Below are 10584 nucleotides of genomic sequence, written 5' to 3' on the forward strand. Positions count from 1 at the left end.
TTTCTGGGAGGTTCCTCTGAAGGTGAGATACTCTTGGTGGAGCTCCAGTGAGCCTCATTCATACAGCATGAGGAAAAGCCCCACACTCAGGTGTGCCTGTGGATAAAAAAGGCCCAGTCCTTGAACAGACAGAGATTTACAGCCAGCACTCGATGTACCAGGAGGTCCCACTGAGCTGTCAACTCACATTGCACAGTTAACAATTCTGAGTGAGTGTTGCCCATTACACCAGGCAACCTGCAACTTAAGCCTTTTCTGGACAGGCTTGGGAGGCCGGCACCACGAACTCCTGGGCTGGCCAGACTGTCACATTCACACTCCTTCTGAGAGAGGTCAAGTTACTTCTCCATCGTAACAAAACTCTCACCATTTTCCACTGGTGACTAGCAAGGTGGTGATGAACTTGACTGCTGCTGAAGAGGTCCCAAATGCTCCTTTTCACGGGGATTCCTTAAAGGAAATAGATTTTCATCTCCCTCTCCAGTAAGTGGGGGGGTTGCACTAGATGTTTGAAATGGATTTAAACACCGCACGTTTCCCTCTACAAATGTACCAGCCCTGTGCAAACCCAGCCCTCAGCTGCAGTCAGTTCCCAGCCTGCGAGGCTCAGCTTTCTGCTCCATTGATCGCACAGAGGCACAATATGACGTGCACATGCAGGGCCTGCTCACCACGGGCTGTGCTGGGCAGGGGAACCAGAGCCAGCACTGGGGGAGGCAGGAGTCTGACACACAAAGACCTCATGGTGCAGAACAAGCTCACAGCTCTTTGGCTCCATCACAGTCAGACAGCAGCAGTGGGGCCTGTCCCAGGCACAGGGACAAGCCCGTGGCTCTCAGCAGGCAATATTCACCAGGCTGGGGCAGAGCTGCCAGGAGCCCCAGAAAGGCCCCAAGCCCAGGAGCAGCACAGCCCTACCAGAGAGGAAACTGCAGAAGTGACCAATGCAGCAGCAGAAAAGGCCCCAGTTCCTGAGCTGCAGGCATTGGCCAGAGCCCCTGAAAGCAAGACCTGAGTGAGCCAGGCTAACAGCAGCCCTACTGCCATGGGTCAGAAGGTGGCGCTGAGACGAGCATGCAGTGACGCCTGCCCCAAAGGCTCATGTCGTAGTTAACCTTGGGGCTTCCAGAGAGGCCACAGTCCTGGTCTGCAAGATGAGGGGTTTCTTACCTGGGACAGCTGCCTGCCATGTCCCCTGCTGCTCTGCTTGGCCTCAAAAAAGAACCTCAAACAAGAACCAACCAGAGCAACAAAACACGTGCAGAGACTGGAACAACTCAGAGTCCTGAGCGTGAACTAAACCAAACGGTAACTGTGGCAGGACATCCCCCCAGCACAGGCTTGTGAAGGAATCACTGCCCAGGCTGCACCTGGGGGAAATGACCAGGAGCACAGAGCGATTGCCAGCGGGAGCAGATGGGGCTGTAAAGGCAGGATGGATGCTAGTAACACAGAGGCTGCTGGGAAATGGCCATCACTTGAAAGGCTGAGGGTTCATAGCCAGTAGAGCCAAATGAAGGGGGAGTTGTAGGAAGCAATGCAGGGGAGGAGCAGTGGGAGTGAAAAGCCAAGAAGTGCTTGAAGTAGGGTCCCTGCTGGGCTGGAACCAGAAGGAGCGTGGGCCTGGGTTCCCCCAGCGGCCCCTGTTGGCATCGCATAGATTGGGCCTGTGGCAGGGAACAAGTGGACTGCCTGGGTCACTGTAGGAGTGAAAGAGAATTGAAGGGCCTTTCACTCAGAAGATGGGAAATGCCAAGTTATCCAAAACACAGCTGAGTTGCACGATGGGCATTGGTGGTTTCTGCCAGCAAGAGGCGCTGCCACAGTGAAGAGAAGGGGTGTAGTCGCTGGCAGGGGCCTCATCTTGGCAGAGTTAATGTCTGGGCTGAGCCATCCAGTTCCATTCAACTACTTCTTCACACTGAGCAAATGAGCTGAGGAAGAATACCTGCAAGGCCACCAGCTGCCCAGGGAGAGCATGAGGAAAAGGGCTTGTCTGGGATTTGAACCCAGGACCTCTCCCACCCAAAGGGAGAATCATACCCCTAGACCAACAAGCCCCCTTTTGAAAAGATGCCTGGGATATGCTCCAGGACCAGGTTTGAGCAAACAGCCAGTGCTCTGAGAAGTTCTGCATCAAACTTCTGATTTCCAGGGTCATTTCCAAGGTCTCTTCACAGGTCCAAATCAAGAAACTAACTTCACATTCTGAACAGGTCACAAACCACTCTGAATGGGAGAAAAATGTCGGGAACAACACAAAGTCAAGGAGAGCAGCAAACACACTCTCTGGGGGCAGCATCAGGGAGTTCAACTCAAGACTTTTTGCTCTCTGAGCAACACTCGGCCTTGCAAAGCAAACCCAGCTGTGGAGGAAGAACAAACATCACTTCTCACTCCCACTGCACCTGACCTCACCTCCCAAACCTTCCCCACACTCCCTCCTGCCTGGAGTGAGATTCACACACTCTGAGCTGGATGGACTGGTGATGCTGGGCTTAGTCCTTCATAGCCCCTTTACCTGCCTGGTCTGTGTGACTCTACCCAGCACAAGCTGAGCTCACCCTGGTGCCTTACAGAATCCAAACACCAGCAAAGCTGGGCAGGCCCACGTGTTAGGGCTGGCAGGGAGTCAGGTGTGGGTTCTTGGTCTCCTCTGTGCTGGTGGGCCTGGGCTCTCACACATTTGCTGAGCTAGATGTGATGGTGCTATACATGCAACAGGGATGGTTTTGTGAACTGCAAAAGTCTGCAGCTTGCTCGTGTTTTGGCAGATGATCATTCAGAGTCTTTCAAATGTGTCATATTCAGCCGCATGGTGTCTGCACACTTTGCAAATGTGTGTGCAGAGAGGATGTCAGTTACCCTGTGAATTCACAGCCAGAGCTATTATCTCCTCTGTTGGCCGGATATTGCTCTACAATCACCACCGACCTTTCCAATCTCTGCATCTCCGTTATTTGTCTCCAGCTGGTTTTTGTAAAGGAAGAATGGACTTATCTCATCCTTCTCAGGGCGTCAGAGAAATGTGGCCCGACAGCCAGTTGCAGTCAGCAGCGGGAAGGGCTGGGGTTGATGTCTGGAGGAGGAGAGAGGCAGAGATGGGGCAGGCGATGAAGCAGCTGGAGGGAGGCAAGGAGCACATGGCAGCAGCCTGCCAAGAGTCACAGGTTCCCAAGAAAAGTACAACTGCAGGGCCCATAGGGTAATGGGCAGCGCTCAGGGTTCTCATTCCTGCAATCTGCGTTGAAATCTCAGTGGGACCTCGAAGTGCTGGGATGGTTGTCTGCAAATCTCTGGCTCTATCATGGTTGTGCTTCTCCATCCACATGCTTGTTAAGAGAGGGGTTTGGGCCTCATGGTGGATGAATGAGGTGGACTGGAGTTCAGTCTCTGATTGGGCTGGGTCACTGACATAGCTGCAATGTGTGGAAGTGCAGAGGAGACCGTGACTGCCTTCAGGCCTCCATAAAGACCCAGTGTGGGGCTCCTCCCCCTCACTAAGGCCACGCCCACATGAGGATGTGGCCGTCAGGGCTGGGATGCAAAACTCAGGACCACTTCCCCAAATGTACCTTCTATCCCCCATCTGACACTGTGTTCTGCTAAAGTTGTCTGGCTGCCTCCAGTGTGAGCTGAGCTCAGGGGCAGTTGGCTCCCTCACTCAGTGCATCCCAAGGCCAAATCAGGGCAGGGCTGGGTGCGGTGCTGTGTCTGAGGCCCTGTGCCCCATTAGCTGTGGGCTTGTTCAACTGCTCAGGAGAGATTCCAGTGTCACTCAGCTGATTCGCAGAGTGCTCACCACTGAGGCTTTTGTTTCTGTTGGTGGTGCTCATTGGTGCATAGTTCAGAGCATATCAAATTTATTCCACACATGGATGGAAAAGGCTGGAGGGAACATTGTCTGTGGGTGTCCAGCCAGGCCAAGGGAGGGCTGTTCATTGTGTGTTGGACCTCACTGGGAGTTTGGGGAGGGCAGCTGGGGCTGCTGAGCTGGGTGTGTGGCTGGGTTTGTTGGGTTACATCACAGTGGTTTTCTCTTCTGAGGTGTGGTGCTTTTTGTGGGGGGAACTCTTAGCCCCATGACACACCTCATGCAGGAGCATTTTCTCTTTGTGCCAACGCATGTGGTTGGGATCCAGGACTCAGGACCCTTTCCCCAAATGTACATATTCCCCTCCCACCACACACATCTGACACTGTTCCACTTCAGACTCTGGAGCCTTCACTTTCCCTGGCTGGTGCCTCAAACGGCTTGCACATGTGGGGGGTTAGCTCAAGCGGTACCTCCTCGCCTTTCAGGTGAGGCAAGAGTCACTTCCATGTCCATATTCTCCCACTGCTGGTTTTCCTTTCCCAGTAGCCCAGTGTTGTCAGCCCGCAAATGTCTCTCTCTTCTGCAACTTTGGCCGCCCTCTTACTAAAATCAGCCACGACAAACTTGTTCAACCTAATTTTGTAGTGCAGACAGAGTCAGAGGCATTTGAACCAGGCTGAATGGGATTTCTCGGGTGCCACATGAGTCTCTGCTGAAGTGTGGCTGTGCGTGTTTGGCTTAGGTACTGGATTCCTGTTTCTATGACTTCCTCGCTTCCTAGAGAGGGAGTTCTTGAGGCCAGGAGACCTGGCAAGGAAATGAGAAGCAGAGAAAGCCAATGGAGCTGCTGTGGAGGGCTGGTGCCCTTGGGAGAGTGATCCTGCTGCTCCTTCCTGTGTAAGGAGAGCTGTGCAGTGTGGGCTTAGGGCAGGTATCTCTAAGCTTTGGGAGGCTGGGTCCAGGGATGTCCAACCCTCACCTGCACTGCTTTCTTCCTCATTGGTTTTTTTCCTTTCATGAAACTTTAACACTTGAGGGAGAGTGGGGAATAACAGCCAAAAAGAGCTCCCATCACTTGGGCGCTTGATTGCCACTTATTTAACAAATCTGAGCAGAGGAGAATTCCAACCCTCAGACTGCGTCTGCATTAGCAAGTTCTTTTGAAAGATGTTTTGAAAGAAGGGGGCTCTTTTGAAAGAGCCCATGGATCGTCTGCGCTCTGAAACCATTCTTATGGAAGTCAATGCAAAGAATGCAGTGCTCCTTTTGAAATCAGTCTTCCTTCCTGTTCCAGGAAGAGACCTCCGGGGACGCGCTTCTACACGGCGGTTGGAGTCCGGAAGAACGGTCTTCCAGACTCCAAATCATGTGGCCGTATGCTAATGAGGCATAGGGAATTTACATCCATGGCTCATTAGCATATTTCAGGCTGTGTATTACCAGGCCACTTTCGAAGAAAGTGGTCTGTGCAGAAACGGCCTTAGAAGGGCCTTTCTTTGGAAAGAACAGTTTTCATTTAGGATCCCTGGTGCGTTCTTTCGAAAGAGCTGGAGCTGGGTGGCTGCTCTCTTTTGAAAGAGCAGATCACACTTTTGATTCTCTTCTTTGTGTGTGGACACACTCTTTGAAAGAAGCTCTATCGGAAGAGATCTTCTGGAAGGGCTTCTTTCACAAGATCCCTGTAGGGTAGACAGAGCCTCAGTGTGGCAAACTGGCAGCTCCTCCTTCATCCATTTCTTTTCAGCAAAGGATAAAGTACCTCCCATCATTAGCTCATATCAGGGTGATTATGGGCGAAAGCCAGCTGTGCTGGAGAATGGCTCTTTGGTGTTGAATGGGTTATGCTACAGATGAGGACAGAGAGAGTCAAATCTGCCTGACTCATAAAAAAACTAAGCAAAGCTAGTATTGAAAGAGCTTTACTTTCAGCCCTGAGAAGATGGACAACTGGTCAAAAGCGCTAACCTCCAGACATTTCCCCTCCCTCTCACTTGCGTGTTCCAGTCTCCCCAAGGAGGCATGGGTTCAACTCCCATTTGTGGCATCAGTTTCATTTTCTGCATGCCAAACTGGCCTCCAGAGGCTCCTGGAAAGAACTGACCTATCAGCCCACTTCCACTTGCTGGCATCTTCTAAGCTTGCACCAAGCCTTGCTTTGGATTTCTGTTAGAGCAGTACCAAGACAGGCATAACTCAGACATGAACTTCATGGGGAAGCGATGGTGAACCTGTAGTGTCAGTATGACACTTGGAAGTTGCTGAAGGGGAGAATTGGCCTAGTGAAGTGGTGCGTGTACACAGCAGCCCTTCCTTAGTAATCTCCCCTGGCCCTGATTACCGTGTCCCCTTTTTAGTTAGGGGAAGTGTAGAGAAGCCCCTTGAGGCACCAGCCAGGCAAAGTGATGGCTCTAGAGTCTTGTCACATGGGTGTGTTGGGAGGAATGTGTCGATTTGGGAAAGGGTCCTGAGTCCTGATCCCAGCCACATGCCTTGGCACAAGGAGCAATGGCCCCTGCATGAGGTGTGTCAGAGAGATCAGTGTTACCGTCTCAAAAAGCACCACATTGTTGAAGCAAAAGACTTCTCTGTGTGTAGGCAGCTAACATTCAGCTTTATTGAATTCAACAAGGCAACAGATGAGCCAAACTGGACACCAGTAAAGCCAGGTCCAGCAAGGCTGCTTGATGCAGCTAACTCCAGTATTTTATACCCTCACACAAACAAGTCCAGAGCCAGAAGGAATTAGTGAGAGAAACCAATTCTTTTCAGAGAGAAAAATGTTATCAGCCAGGAGGAGCAGGTACTAGGGAGTAAGAGCCCCAAATCCAGAGTTCATTAACGCATTGCACTCAGCTCACCCTCCCTGCCGTTCCCAAATAGGCCAGGAAAAGCTGAAGCTCTTGTGTACGTGCAGAACTAAGAAGCAAGAAACGGCGTCTATCTAAGATGGCTTCCACAACACCGCAGAAAAGAAAACCACCGTGACGTAACCCAACAAACCCAGCCGCACACCCAGCTCAGCAGCCCCAGCTGGCCTTCCCCAAACTCCCAGTGAGGCCCAGCACACAACAAACTGCCCTGCCTTAGCCTGGCTGGACACCCACAGACAATGCTCCCTCCAACCTCTTCCTTCCATGTGTGGAATAAATTTTATATGCTCTGAACTATGCACCAATGTGCACCACCTATGGAAACAAAAGCCTCAGTGGTGAGCGCTCTGCTAATCAGCTGGGCAACACTCGAGTCTCTCCGAGCAGCCACACAAGGGCACAGCTGATAGGGAACCCAGCCACACACACAGCACCGCACCCAGCCCTGCCCTGCCCTGACTTGCCTCACTGCAGGGCACAAGGGCTCAGCTCCCTGGGGTGCACTGAGTGAAGGAGCCGACTGGTGGAAGGGGTCCGATGCCCTCTCAGCTGTAGGGCAGGTCACCCACCTGCCCCTGAGCTCAGCCCATGCTGGAGGCGGCCGGACAGCTGAAGCAGAACACAGTGTCCGATGGGGGGTAGATAAGAGTATTTGGGGAAGGGGTCCTGAGTGCTGCATCCCAGCCAAGTGCTTCAGCCATGGCCCTGACCTCCTCTTCCAGACCCAGCCTCCAGGGCAGAGCTGTTCCCGTTCCCTCCAGGGGGAGGGGAGATGTTCAAGGTGCTCTCCTGTGCCATTGCACATGGCTGAGCACAGAGCGCCCCAGATCCCCCGTGTGCTGGGAGCCAGGCTGCTGGGTGAATTCTGTGGTGCTGAGGACGTCAGGCCTGGGCCCTGTGATTAGTTTCCAGTGTCTCTGGCTTAACACCAGGTGCCACATTTCAGCTGTGATGGTTGCGCGATGAGGGTGTTGGACTAGACCCCCAATCGGGTTTCCCTGGGCAGGTTCCAATCCTGCTCACAGTGAGGCCTGTGTTCGCCACACTCCTACCCTGGCAGTGCAGGCAGGCGCTCTGAGCACAGCCTGAGCTTGCCACACAAAGGTGCCTGTGCCGGGAGCAAATGCTGAGGCTGTGGTGCGGTTGCTGCTCCAGACACGCACTGGCTGCTGCTGTTTGGGGGAGCTCAGAGCAAAGCTCCAGGCAAGTCGGTGCCCCCCTCATGCCCCACTGCTCTCTGCCCCTGAAATGGTGTCCTGCTCTGCTCTGTCTCTGCCCACCCTCCTCTACCTCATCCCCAGGCCCTGCCGCTCTCTGCCTCTTCCTGTCCCTGCCCCAACTCCTCCCCTCCGGCCACCTCCTGCTCCCCGCAGGCAGGAAATAGTGACAGGCCTGGCCCTGGGAGCTCCACAGACAGGACAGGGCTGGGGGAGCCAGAAATGGGGCAGTGGAGCCTTAGGGGATGAGCCAGAGAGTCACTCAGAGTCCTGTCTCGATTCACACAGCGCCCTTATGGAGCATCCGATCCGCGCGTCCCTGGCACTGTGTGTGTCACTGCCGTGTGCAGGAGTCCAGCCTGGGGCTCCTTGTGCTCGGGGCTGTACAGACACAGACAGAAAAGCCGCCCCTGCAGCCGACAGCTTCCAGGCCCAGCTGAGTGACTGCAGCTGCAAACAGACAGGCAGACGGGGAGCAAGGGAACAAGCAGACAGCCCTGCCCAGCAGTGCAGGCGGGGATCTCCCAGCACCCGCAGCCTCTCTGCCGTACCGCTTGCTGGAGGACCGTGGTGCAGACGGGTTTGAAGGAGGCGGCTGGGAGCTTTGTGGATCTCTCTGGAAAGCTGCTCCCAGGTGGGAGGGCCTGCGAGGGAGAGAGCAGGAAACGTGTGTGTGGCTGGTCCAAGAGGCGATGGAGGCTGGGGTGAGGCTGACAGGAGGTGGGACCTGAATGGGGTAGCAGTTGTGCAGGGCGGTCGCTCATGAAGGGCCAGGTGAGTGCGGAGCTGCAGCCTGTGTTTGAGGAGGTGAGAAGTGGGAGTCAGCGGAGGCTGCGAGGACAGGGGAGCTGTGTGAGCAGCAGGCCAGGAGAAGGCCCATTTTGCAAATGCTGCGCTGACGGAGCAGCTGCAAAGGAGCAGAGAGTGTCGGGGGAGACACAAGAGCTGCAAACCCTGCCCAGGGCCGGCCACAGCCCCTGTCTGTACCCGTCCAGCAGGGACACATGGACAGAGCTGGTGCAGGACCCAGCCCCAGAGCGGAGCCTGCCAGTGTCCGGACTGTGCAGGTCCCAGGGCAGGGCACTACAGCTGGGTTTTGTTCTAAGCAGAAGCAGGGGAAGAGGGAGCTTCGGTCCGGGCTGTGCCCAAGGTCCATGCATCAGGGTTTTCCTTCCGCTGCACAGAGGCTGTGGGTGAAGTGGGTTCAGTGGTGACTGGGGAAGTGTTGAAACAGCTCCCCTCTGCCCCACGCCCTGCCCTCGCCTCCGGCTCTGCCCCTTTCCTGCCCCTGCCCCACCTCCTCCTCCAGCAGCGTTGATGGTGACTGCGGTGGGAGTGGAAGCTGGAGGGTGCGAGTGACCCCTAGTGCACCCCCACGTCACTCTGCACTGCACGTTGGTGAGGCCCTGGGACTGGCCGTGGGCAGGAGGTCAGAGCAGGGCACCAGCAAGGGCTGCCTGTCCTGACAGTGTGTGGGTCTGACAGGCGGAGGGGAGTCCAGGGGACAATCACTAACCCCTGGGCTGCAGGCAGTGAGGGAGCTGGGAGGGACACCCCACACTGCAGACGAGTTGTTCCCCCCCGGGGAGGAAGGGCTCGGGTGTGCACAGACCCACCGACAGGGGAAGGGGGGTTGCTGGGCGTTCAGGCCACTACAGCCCCAAAAGCTGCAGCTGCCGCTCTGGCCGAGTCCCTGGGAGCAGGAGGAGCGAGTGGGGCCGAGCTTTGGGCTCCAGGCCCTGTGTGTGTCTCTGCGCCCCAGGCACTTTCTCCCACCCCCGGGGTTCGTCTCCTCTCTCTGTGCCCAGCCCCAGGTGCTCCCCACTGGCGCTTTCTCAGGAGCTCCCCACACGGCATTTAGTGCAGGCAGGGGCCATGTTCTGCCTGTGCTGTTGTGCCGGTGGGGAAGTGCCCAGCTCCCAGGGCAGCAGGAGAAAACGGCACTTTCAACAGCCTCTCTCTGGGCACCCCTGAGCAGGGACCCCGGGGGCTCCAGGGCGGGATGGCCACAGGGACGCCTGCCTCAGGCCCTGTGGCTGGTGCTCCAGACTGATCTATTGCTCTCAGTGTCAGAGAGGGGAGTGTGACATTCATCCCCACAGGCCAGTGTCTGCCCCTTTCCCAGCTGTGCACTGCCCAGCCCGGCCCAGCAGCTTGGACAGAGCAGAGCCCCTGAGCCAGCCTCGGGACAGGCCCTTCCCTCAGAGACAGCTGCCCATGTCAGTGGCTGCAGCTGAGCCAGGGCTGCCCCCACCTTGCCCCTGTCTCTGGCTGGGGCACTGCACCCGGCTGTGTTGGGGGCCCTGCTCCCCCGAGGAAGCCGCAGTGCAGGAGACAGGAGTGAGTGTAGCTCTGTTGGGCCAAACCTGCCACCCTGTGTCCCCGGCTGAGCAGCCAGTGGCAGAAAGGTTCCTGGCAGGACTGACGTTGGTGGAGGTGAGAAGCCCATAGAGGTAGCAGGGGAGGTGGCTGAGTGGGGAAGGTGATGCACTAATAATCCGTTGTGCTCTGCATGCCTGGGTTCAGATCCCCTCCTCCCTGCACCTTCCTAGTCACAGGTTTGCTGAGCCCCAGCCTCCGGGTGTAATGTTGCTTCTGACACCCCCCCTCCCCTGAGCATGCTGCCTCCCAGCTCCTCTGCTGGGCTCATGCAAAGCACAGACCAGCTCTGTGAGGCTGA

General features: G+C 55.8%; 1 non-coding gene across 1 annotated transcript; it reads right to left on the reverse strand.

The window, feature by feature from the left end:
* Positions 1 to 1988: 1988 nt before the first annotated feature.
* TRNAP-UGG (transfer RNA proline (anticodon UGG)) lies at positions 1989 to 2060 on the reverse strand. Its single transcript has one exon. It is a non-coding gene; the product is annotated as a tRNA-Pro (tRNA).
* Positions 2061 to 10584: the final 8524 nt, after the last annotated feature.

Source organism: Carettochelys insculpta, chromosome 7 (assembly GCF_033958435.1).
Source record: "Carettochelys insculpta isolate YL-2023 chromosome 7, ASM3395843v1, whole genome shotgun sequence".
In the NCBI taxonomy this organism is placed as follows: Eukaryota; Metazoa; Chordata; order Testudines; family Carettochelyidae; genus Carettochelys; species Carettochelys insculpta.